The following is a 12,598-nucleotide window of genomic DNA, read 5'->3' as shown; positions in this document are numbered from 1 at the left end:
TTTGAAAGACAAAATATCACTGATTATACAACGAACGCAGTAGCACAAGTGATAATTATTTCTGCACTGACGCTTGTTGCATTTAGCTTCATCTGACAGGTACCCATGATAACATCCTTTAGTGACAATCAATTAGCTAATTTCACGTACAAAATGTAGATTTTCACAAAATGCAATTTCTTTCTAATGTTCACGTATATATTCACAGCATCTTCTAGACACAATCAATTACCTAGCATGATCTGACAGGTACTTATGATAGCACGTTCTAGAGACAATTAGCTTGCATGATCCGACAGGTAAATGTGATAACATCTTCTAGAGAACATCAATAAGTTAACTTGATCTTACAGGTACTCATGAAAAGATCTTCTAGAGACAATCAATTAACTATATGGTCTGACAGGTACTCATGGTGACATCTTTAAGAGACAATCAATTATCTTGCATGATCAAACAGGTACTCATGATAACATCTTCTAGTGAAAACCAATCAGCTGGCATGATCTGATAGCTACTCATGATAACATCTTCTATTGACCATAAATTAGCTAGCATGATCCGACAGGTACCCATGATAACACAGAGTGAAAACCAATTAGCTAGCATGATCTGACAGCTACTCATGATAACATCTTCTAGCGACAATCAATTAGCTAGCATTATCTGACAGCTACTCATGATAACATCTTCTAGCGACAATCAATTAGCTAGCATGATCTGACAGCTACTCATGATAACATCTAGAGCCAATCAATTAGCCTGCTTGATCTAAGAGGTACTCATTGCTTGATCTAAGAGGTACTCATGATTACATCTTCTAGAGACAATCAATTAGCTAGATTGAATTGACAAGTACTCGTGATAACATCTTCTAGAGACAATCAATTAACTAGCTTGATCTGACAGGTATTCATGATAACATCTTCTGGAGACAACCAATTACCTAGCATGATCTGACAGGTATTCATGATAACATCTTCTGGAGACAACCAATTACCTAGCATGATCTGACACCTACTCATGATAACATCTTCTAGAGACAAAAAATTAGCTAGACTGAATTGACAGGTACTCGTGATAACATCTTCTAGAGACAATCAATGAGCTAGCATAAACTGTCAGGTACCCATGATAGCATCTTCTAGAAACAATCAATTAGCTAGCATTATCAGACAGGTACTCATGATAACATCCTCTAGAGACAATCAATTAACTAGCTTGATCTGACAAGTACTCATGGTAACATATCATAGAGACAATCAATTAGCTAACATGATCTGACAGCTACTCATGATAACATCTTCTAGAGACAAGAAATTAGCTAGGTTATTCTGACAGGTACCCATGATAACATCTTCTAGAGACAATCAATTAGCTAGCATGATCTGACAGGGTACACGTGATAACATCTTCTAGAAACAATCAATTAGCTAGCATGATCTGACAGGGTACACATGACAACATCTTCTAGAAACAATCAATTGGCTTGCTTGATCTGAGAGGTACTCATGATAACATCTAGAGACAACCAAGTAGCTAGATTGATTTGACAGGTACTCATAACATCTAGAGACAATCAATGAGCTAGCATGATCTCATAGGTACGCGTGACAACATTTCTAGAGACAATCGATTTGACAGCATTATCTGATAGGTACCCATGATAACATCTTCTAGAGACAATCAATTAGCTAGCTTGATCTAACAGATACTAATAACAACATCTTCTAGAGACAATCAATTAGCTAGCTTGATCTGACAGGTACTCATGATAACATCATCTAGAGGCAATCGATTTGCTACCATGATCTGATAGGTACCCATGATAACATCTTCTTGAGACAATCAATTAGCTAGTTTGATCTGACAGGTACTCATAGCAACATCTTCTAGAGACAATCAATTAGCTAGCATGAACTGACAGGTACTCATGATAACATATTCTAGAGACAATCAATTAGCTAGGATGATCTGACAGGTACTCGTAATATTATATTCAAGAGACAATCAATTAGTTAGCTTGATCTGACAGGTACGTATGATAACATCTTCTAGAGACAGTCAATGAGCTAGCTTGATCTGACAGGTACTCATGATAACATCTTCTAGAGACAATCAGTTAGCTAGCATGATCTGGCAGCTACTCATGATAAAATCTTCTCGAGACAATGAATTAGTTAGCATGATCTGACAGGGTACACATGATAACATATTCTAGAGACAATCAACTAGCTAGCATGAGCTGACAGGTACTCATGATAACATCTTCTAGAGACAATCAATTAGCTAGTTTGATCTGACAGGTACTCATGTCAACATCTTCTAGAGACAATCAATTAGCTAGCATGATCTGACAACTACTAATGACAGCATCTTCTAGAGACAATCAATTAGCTAGTTTGATCTGACAGGTACTCATGACAACATCTTCTAGAGACAATCAATTAGCTAGTTTGATCTGACAGGTACTCATGATAACATCTTCTAGAGACAATCAAAAAGCTAGCATGATCTGAACGGTATTGATGATAACATCTTCTAGAGACAATCAATTAGCTAGCATGATCTGACAGGGTACCCATGATAACATCTTCTAGAGACAATTAATTAGCTAGCATGGTCTGACATGTACCCATGATAATATCTTCTAGAGACAATCAATTAGCTAGCATGATCTGACAACTACTAATGACAGCATCTTCTAGAGACAATCAATTAGCTAGTTTGATCTGACAGGTACTCATGATAACATCTTCTAGAGACAATCAAAAAGCTAGCATGATCTGAACGGTATTGATGATAACATCTTCTAGAGACAATCAATTAGCAAGCATGATCTGACAGGGTACCCATGATAACATCTTCTAGAGACAATTAATTAGCTAGCATGGTCTGACATGTAGCCATGATAATATCTTCTAGAGACAATCAATTAGCTAGCATGATCTGACAACTACTAATGACAGCATCTTCTAGAGACAATCAATTAGCTAGTTTGATCTGACAGGTACTCATGATAACATCTTCTAGAGACAATCAATTAGCTAGTTTGATCTGACAGGTACTCATGATAACATCTTCTAGAGACAATCAATTAGCTAGCATGATCCTACAGGTACCCATGATAACATCTTCTAGAGACATTCAATTAGCTAATGTTCAACATGGTGTTCACCTACAAAATGAAGAGGAAATGTAGATTTTCACAAAATGTATTTTAATTTTTTTCCAATGCTCACGTAAATGTTGATAGCAACAGCTAAAATAAAGTATGCTCTATGCATGAATTGTGTCGTTTCACTGAAAGAGCACGTAGCCTTCGCTAAGAATGCAATAATAATAATAATAATAATAATGTGGACTCAGTACAGAGCCTAATCTCTAAAAGCTCTAAGCGCTTTACGATACTAGATAACACATTAAAACATATACAACGACAAGATTACAAAATCAAAAACAATGAAATTACAAAACAAAAACATGCTGACAATAATTAAGGAAGTAAACAGTATTAAGCCCTTGAGTCTGGGCTTTTAGTCGTCGAGAAACGTGAGTTCTTACAACACTCTTTAATGAAATCACAGTGTCTTTGTGTCTAAGATCTATCGTAGCTGGGCCTGGTACGCGAAAGAACGTTGTCCATAGAGTTCGTTTTAACAGTGGGAACAATAAAAAGTGTCGGAAGAGGAGCATAAGTTTCTAGATGGGGTATACACATGGGTGAGGTCAAATAGATATATCGTACTGGGCCAGTCAACGAAATGTAGCATAGTGAACAGATTTTGTGTTTGATTCTGGATTGAACAAGTAACCAGTGAAGTTTAAAGGCGGGGTGGGTGTCCTCAGTTATTGGTACTCTAAGGATGATCCGAGCAGCCGTTTTTTAAACTTTTGAAGTATCTGTACTAGATACTGAGACGAACCAGAAAGAAGTGAATTACAATAGTCCAGTGTTTAAAGTACTAAGGAACAATACAAGTATTTTAGTGACCTCAACTGAAAGAAAACTGCGAACCGGTCTGGTGCGTCTCAGCCACAGATATGCAGCTTTGCATATGTTCATGACCTTCTGGTGTAATGAGAGAGTAATGTCGAGAGTGACACCAAATACATGCTGGAAACGGCGAAATAATATATAATGGTCGATTGTGTCAAATGCCGCAAACATTTCAAGGAGGTGTGGACTGTAATCTTTCCATTATCTAAAGCAGAGAGAAGGTCGTTAACTACTCTCAGAGTGGCAGTTCCAGTACTGTGGAGAGAGCGATATGCAGCCTGTACATTGTTAAAAAGACTATTTGAATTCAGATGAGATAAAAGTTGGGAAAGAACAACGTTTTCTAAGACTTTTAAAATGAATGAAGGGCTAGAAACAATTCGGTAGTTCTTTATATCATTAAGAGCAAGTGTCGGTTTCTGCAACAGATGCTTTACAATGACAGTTTTGAAATATGATGGGGATTACTCGGATAAGAATAAGTATTGGCAACATCGGTTAGTGAAGGCAGTTTGGGGCGCTGTTCATCACAACTGTATGTACCAAATCTAGAGAGACAGGTCAAAATGTTGTTCAAGGTTGCAATGTATATTCTGTATCACAACTAAATGATGAGATAAGTCAATTGAAACTGTGTTGTCAAGCATATCTGTAATAGACTGAACTTTGTAACGGAAGAAATTTGCCAAACAGGTCTGGAAGGTCGACCGTGAGAAGGTTGTTGCAAGTCGTGTCTATTTATTCATTGACATTAGTTTGTTCGTAACCTTAACAAGCTCTTTGCAGTTGGAACTTTAAGTGATCTTAGTACTGGAGAAGACTTATTTTTGCTGCATTAACCATGTAACATTCTCCTTAGCAGCTTCGTCGTAGATCTGCAAATAAATTGTGAGGATTCTGGAAAGCCAAATCCTCTCAACGATTTACAGTGTTCTCTTTTAGCAGTGCGAAGATGGTCCCTTACGCTACTTTAGCATGGCAAACACTTTGGAATAGCCACTCTGCACTTGGTTGCTGGGACATGTTTTTCAAGCAATAAACGCAAGCACTTGTCACGTTGTATGGTTGCAGGAGGTAGCGAAATTGTTAGGTTTGCTTGGATGTCATGCATTATTCGGGTTCTATTTATCATACGGAGATTTCTCTTCGTAGTATACAGACATGGAGGAATATGGACTGATACGTTGAGATGGCATATGACGCAGAGGTGATTTGATGCAAGTTCGTGGGACTCTAATGACGACTGTAAAATATTATCATAATGTCATTAAGAATCCAGTCTATAATGTGACCATATTTATGGATGGGTTTGGTGACCGACTGTTTGAGGTTGAAAAGGTTTTAGTGGCATGTGTTGACTCAGGCCCAACAACAATGGCGTTAGTATATAGGTGCATAAAGAAAGTGCCAGACCTATATCTTTCATACTTACCAACATCTACCATCTTTACAAAAGTAGTATTGCTAATTTGCTTTGGCATACATGTGTGGTGTCATGCTACTTCCACCTCGTATTCTCTCCGTCATGAACTTGACGTGATCAGTTAAAACTTCAAAGTATACAACTGATATATTGAAACCTTGGCCACATTCTAATTTATGAGAACTGTAATAATGAGCAAAGCCAAGTTTGTAATTTTCTACACAGACAAACATTTAGGTATTTTTCGTAACATGACAGTCATGAATGTATCCGGCTATTTAAAGATTTCATTGCACTCATTTCATTCAGCACCGTAACACAGCTGATCAAAATGGCTTTCAAAGAAACTCATGGATATGTGTCAATGTCGTCTTCAAATAGTTTTGAACTGCTTATTTGCAATCTATTCAGTGTTTGTAAAGTTTTCATACCTGTAATTTTACGTCAGCTTTTCTCTTGACGCTCCGACGAATCTACGCCGTCTACAAACATAAATGTCCTTTCAACTGTATTTCTTTCTCTTCTTTCATAGGCCAATCAATTATGAAATCCTTGCTGATTGAAACATATTTGTCATCGTTGATCACTACAACTTTTGCCTTTTCATATATATCATTCTTACAAGCGTCTAGAATGAACGAGTGACTGTGATAATCGGAATAATAATAAATGAATAATAGTGTGTATTGTGGATATTTAAAACTCAAATTCCCCCCCCCCCGTGTTGAATCTCTATATTTTGCTGCTTAGTGATCACAACTGCAAACTAGGTGTAAGCTAGCTATAAGAAATAAATCAAAACGTTGCTCATCCTCTTCTGTAAACACCATATTTATGTCTGTATTCCTTATATGGTGGCGCTCTACCGTTTCGTATTTTGCATAGGGTTCGATTCTTAAAGAAAAAGAATTTCCCCGGTTTTCCTCACTAAATATACTAGCTATTTGGCAAGAAAATAAGCTAATTATGGCTATTTTGTTCTTGATTGTACAATATGCCTTGTGTGTGAAATTAAGTTGTTTTGGGGGATATTTTAAACCTTAGAACACAGAAGAAAAGAAAGAAAAAAATCTATTCGATTCAGCGAAATAAAAATATTGCAAAAATCTTCCTTTCACTCATTTGTAATAAAAGGAAGGATAAAATTATGACAAAGCAGATTCCTTTTCTGCTATATACTGGTGTTATGAGAATTAGCAAACATTTTATCCTTTGACCTTTGACCTCTGTGAACCTGATCATTTCCATCCCTATCCAAAGTGTAAAATTTATGTGACATCCCAAGAATAATTTATTCAAGCTTTATGTTCCTGTTTTTAGCATACGACTTTTTCCATGATGAAAGTAACGCAATGTGCATTTTTTAAATAACTCACTTTCCGGGGGAGGGGGGGGGGCTATTTCTGAGGGACTTTGCTAATAATGGATACAGGAAGAAATACGTAAGAATTATTCAAAATTCAAAAGAACTGTTTAGATGCAAGCGGCTTAAAGTTTTATCTACGCAACGAAAATTAAATCGTTCACTATTAATAAATAGCTGGTCTTAATGGTTGCGCTCTACACATATTATGTATTTATGAGAGAGTGACTGGTGTATGTAAAGTTGTGTGAATTTGTGACACACACATTGAAGAGAATCTTAACATATTTCTATCTTACTTTCATGTAATGTGGGTGAAATTTCAGTACACTGTCCTGGTGGAAATTATAAATGATCTTAGCAAACAGCTGATCAAAATGGCTGCTCCCATGTACTCGAAAAGTCAGCCTGAACTATTCCAAAGTACACGATATTTAGCAGTTACTAAAATAGGGAAAACGATTTTTTTTTCTTCGCAGTAGCCAATACCATCTTCTGAATGTGCAATTACTGAAAAGACAAACTATATAAAAAGTGAAGAAAATAGTTATCGACTCTTTTTCTTTTTTTATTATTTATCTTTGAAGTTTGTGAGGCTAAAATGACCAAGAGAACCTCAGCTTTTTTCCTTTTGTTAATACGTGACCCAACTCACACTTATCAATCAAAAACAAAATAGCGGGAATTTTTTAAAACAAATTAATTTAATAATAGCAACGATATGCAATATCTTCTCTTTTAAAAAAACCAAGATAACGATCGAGATAATTCAAGTAGTTATTTTTTTCTTTCTTTACAAATCAAACCCACCACTCCGGTGGCCCAGTGGTTAGAGTGTCCGCCTTGGATGCGAGAGGTTCGAACCCCTGCCGAGTCATACCCAAGACTTGTAAAATGATACTAACAGTTGCTTCGCTAGGCGCTCAGTATTAAAAGGCTAAGTGTTAGGACTGGTCAGCACGGTGTCAGGATAATGTGATTAGGTGGGGACATCATGCTACATGTCTGCGACATGATGTCCCAGTGCTAGACATCGCTATAAACTGCCACATTGCAGACATCGTAGCAATATGACTGAAAAATTGTTAAGGCTATAATACAAAATCCAAATCACACGTACGCGCGCGCGCGCGCGCACACACACACACACACACACACACACAGATCAAACCATATGCAAAGTACGAAACCTTGGGTGTTTATATATCTGAATGTTTGGAAATTTATTTATGCATTTCATTTTTTATTTATTTATTTATTTATTTATTTATCTATTTATTTATTAGTGGCCATCACTGAAGCTTAAAAAAGATATCATTTTAAATGTAACAAAAATCCTGAATTCCCAAACATACCTACCCTCTCCTAAATATCTTGCTTGAGAAGTTACTATTCTAGAGTAATATTCCAATCCCTCCACATTTAAAGCTGTCGTTTTCCGTTAACCCCACTGCCACCATATGATGAGATCTGCAACTTTGTTGCTCAAACCCCAGTATCAAACGACTTCCCATAACGGACCGAGGGTGTAGAATAGACCCCATAAGGGATCGGATTGTAGAATAGATCCTTTATGGGATCAGTGGTGTAGAATACGCCCCATAAGGATTCGGAGGTGTTGAATATGCCCTATGTGTGATTCGTGGTGTAGAATAGGCCCCATAAGGGTTCGGGGGTGTAAAATAGGCCGGATGAGCCTCATATTATGTCGTATGATGTGGCTTATGAAGACTGGCACTGCAGTGACGCCGTAGTTAGCAGGCTGAACTCGCGACCTAAAGGGTACGGGTTCGAATTCCATCATAGTATCAGCCGGCTACCTTGGAAACATAGTGAGTTTGAATCCCACCATCGAATCAACTCGGGTCGGCTACCGTGGTATGTCCTTGGGTAATGTATGTTTACTTCAACTGCCTCGACAATAAATATCATACCTGTGTTGTTCAAATAATACAACCCAGACGTATGGATCAAACCGGATGTGCAGGCAGTGGCGTTGTTTACGGCGTCAATTGAGGAACAGTTTGCGAAACACAAGAGTGATGGTTACCTACCTGAATAAACGGCACCATCCCCTGTATCTCGTGAACATACTGCTTCACGCTAAATACACTTGTATTTTACACTCACCAGTACATATGCCCACAACCACATGCGCTATCTATGATTGAACGTTTTCTTTGTGGTTCGCATTTGATGTTCAGTAGACCGCTACACCACAACCAGTCTTAGTCAGTTGAGATTGTTACGGAGGACCCGTATCGTCATAATTGGCGCGATCTGAATCATTGGAATCGTATCGCCAATATTCAATTATCATACGTCCCTTTTATTTGTGCGTACTAACATTTCTTCTGAGTTACAATATATTTAAATTAAAACTGTGTACGATGCAAATCATCTACTGTATAAAACGAAAGTCCTGTATGTCCGAAAAGTCAGATTGTCGGAGGAGTCGAGCGACAAGGATGATGATTGCGTGTAAACAGGCAAATATAGAGAACGTCCATAGCCATGACATCACTCACTGACGTTGCAGCAAGTAACATTATTAAGTTGCACCAATCAAATAAAGTATGAACGGTACCTTAGACGTGGAAAGAATTGCGTATGTAACTGAGCAACGGACAAGAGATACAATGATAACTGGTCCGACACTTGATTGGCCATGCATTCCGTTCCCGGCAAATCTGGTACTGACCGTATGATGAATATATCAACTGTGAGAGCATAACCGACAAAGCTAGGTGGATGTACGTGTACTTCTGAAGGCACTGGGTTTGTCGTGGTTGCCGTTATGCACGCTGACCTGACATCTAGGTATAGAGTTCATATGATCGATTTATGAACGGTATACTCATTATTCTTAATGCTTGTATAATAATACCCATCACAGTCCTGTGATACTTGCCCATGTGACACGGGAGCGCCTAAGAACCCAGATTTATTATATAAAGGTGCGAATAATTTGTGTTCTTTCTTTCTTTATGTTTCATTGATCGTTTCCTGGATATTAAGAGTGAACTAGTGGGGGGGGGGAATGATAAAAACACTGTCTTGTAAAGTGTACCTTCATGTTGATACAAGTTACTGTGTTAATTTTTAAAGCCCCTCTGGCTGGTCATATAGTGGCAATGTTAGTCAAGTTTTCGCTTGCAGGTGTGATTATATATGATTTCACAGGGCGAGACTTGAAAGATGAGGACGTTGAAGAAAAAAAAGCGACAAATTTGGTAATTTGAATTTTATACCTCCCCGCTTTTCTATTTTGACCTCTTCTCGAGACCACGGGCCCGTGTCCCTGACTAGCAATCATTATTTCCAGGCAGTTGTATAATATTACTAGCATATTGCATCACAGCACATAACAGAGAGACAGACAGACAGACGGGTAGATATGTCCAGGTAATTGTATAATGTTACAAACATATTGCCTCATACTACGAGAGAGAGAGAGAGAGATAGAGAGAGCATGCTAACACGAATAGGTGTGATGGGAAAAGCAATAACAAGTGTAAAATATACTCAAGACACGGTAATGTAACATATATCTGATTTAATCATGTTTATTTTTAATTTAATTGTTTGTCAGTTTTAAATTTTGTATTCTATTATAAAGTAAATTTTTTCACTAGAGATGATACTTTTTCGGAAGATTGTTTGACCTTGATTGTTAGTTTATAAACACCAGGTGTTGATCTAAATTCTGACCTGGATTCAAAATTAGTAAATAAAGTTCTATTTTATTCTAAAATGATTGGTTGCTGTCAAGGTCATGATGGGACTACATGGGTTAAGAAGTAAACACATTTTTATTACTCTGGGAATAAAATCATTGGTCTAATCAAGGCCATATTCTGTGTATGTGATATAAACATGATCATGTGAGCCCCCCACCCCACCCCTGATTTCGCAACTTGGGGGAATTTCGAAACTGCGTCTTATGATACAATATAATCTTTGTTTTGAGAGAGATTTCTCAGTTTTGGGCTTTTCATACTGACGTCAAGTTAATCTGCTGTAGCCAGATTTGGCTATAATAATTCTTCAGATCAGTTGGATTTCAAAAGATTAGTTCTTTATTCTCTGGAAATATTTTGAGGAGTGCTCACACAGAAATTTTGGAAAGACATTGCTTACAAATGTAATTTGGATTTCCAACACCGGAGTGCCATTCTTTGTATTTCTACAAGGAACTTTAAATAAGCACAGTACTGACTACAGCATACGTCATCTTCATCCATCTTGGATTTTCCATCAGGATTCGAACTTGAAATTATTAGAACATTTATTACTAGGATTTTTGCAATTTAATTCGTGGATTATTCTTAGATTATTTTTGGATTTGATTCTTGAAACCGTAAGTTCTTCTCTTTTTTTCATTTTTACAGAATTTTCCAGGAAAATAAATTATTTGTTCAATTTTAAAAAGCTTGTTGTTTTCACTCTTTCTGTGTTACTGTTTATTCGAGCCTAAACATGTAACAGTAAAGCAATGCAATACCACATTAACTTTTTTACCTGATATAAATTGTTAGCAAACAAGCACATGGCATAACGGTACCAGCTGTACAACCCCAGGAGGGCGGAGCTTAAGTGGAGGTACATTGTATTCAGAAATAAACAACAAAACTATCTGTGATTGGTGCATTATGTAAGAGTTTCTGTCAGGCATGAAAAAAGTTGAGCCTCTTGGCAACATGTGAGATTATGTTAATTCATATCTTGATCATATTTTGTATTTTTTAAGATTTTTTAAAAATGTGGTACACATAACTGTTAAAAACACACGGTACTAATGATATGGAAAATTTTTAACCAGCCTGGAAATGGGTGACTTAAAATAGAGCATATAAGGGTTTGGCTGGCCAGGATTGGTTCATAATTAAGTTATGTTAGTAATATAGTAAAAAGAGAATTCTGGACCACCTTGTTTCTCCAACCCTAGTTTCCGGAAACCGAGGCTTTTTTGTGCACCTATAAAACCGCATAAAATGCAGGGAACGTTTTGTACCACGAAGCAAAATAACAGCATTTTTACAGGTATTTTTAGTGCACAACTTAAGCGATAGTAAAACGAGGATTTTACCGTATTTGTTTAATACTTACCCGTTGCAAGGCTGAAAAACGCAGGAAACATTATATTACTACACAAGAGCCTATTTGGTGTAAATGAAGAAATCCCGCTACATGAAAGACTCTTCGAACGGATAATTTAAAAAAAAAAAAAAAACAGTATATGGTTATTACGCAAAAACGGTAATACAAATCAGTTTGTACTTTTACAGCTTTACTCAGCCTGATAGAAGTGTAAACACGCCGTTTTGATATAGTGGACAAAAAGAAACCACCACACTATAAATTACATGAATAATGACCCAACGCCAACGTGTTTATATTATCAACGCAGTTCCGTTTATCGTCAAAATTATTTAAACCAGCCTTAGTAATCTGGTCTGTTACAACAACATGCTTATAAGACATAAAACCCTTTGTGGTCATTGTATCAATTTCTTCACGCGGATTTCTACATAACGCTTTTTGTAATGCATAAATCTCATCTGTTTTTTTACATAGCCGTTGTTTAAACCCTTTGCTTTAGTTTTCTCGTTTCAGACATCAGTTATCAACGCGTACATTTTACTACGTGGTCCAACAAATTCCGAAACAATGCTAAAGTTAAATTCACCCTTCATTTTACCGATTACTTCTTTGTTTGATGGATCGTGAAATCCGGTTTCTTTTGCGACACCGGAGAGATCTCTTCGTCTCTTTTGTTATAAATATCCTGGTACACATCATTGTTAACGCA

The 12,598-nt window shown here is 37.0% G+C and overlaps 1 protein-coding gene across 6 annotated transcripts in view; it reads right to left on the bottom strand.

The window, feature by feature from the left end:
* The window catches only part of LOC149793023 (monocarboxylate transporter 9-like), a 110,703-nt gene extending 101,683 nt beyond the window's left edge, over positions 1-9,020 (bottom strand). For 4 of the 6 annotated variants that reach the window (XR_016422694.1, XM_089966901.1, XM_089966897.1 and 1 more), the window contains exon 1: positions 8,917-9,010. The gene's annotated coding sequence lies outside the window, so the exon portion shown is untranslated. Of the gene's footprint in view, positions 1-8,840 lie in introns of all 6 variants that reach the window. The other 2 variants (XM_089966899.1, XM_089966898.1) reach the window with 2 other exon arrangements.
* Positions 9,021-12,598: the final 3,578 nt, after the last annotated feature.

The sequence above is a fragment of the Sinohyriopsis cumingii genome, chromosome 8, assembly GCF_028554795.1.
Source record: "Sinohyriopsis cumingii isolate HCF-2022 chromosome 8, ASM2855479v2, whole genome shotgun sequence".
NCBI classification, from domain to species: domain Eukaryota; kingdom Metazoa; phylum Mollusca; class Bivalvia; order Unionida; family Unionidae; genus Sinohyriopsis; species Sinohyriopsis cumingii.
Note: the sequence above shows the minus strand (reverse complement) of the source record. Positions and strands in the feature narration are given on the sequence as shown.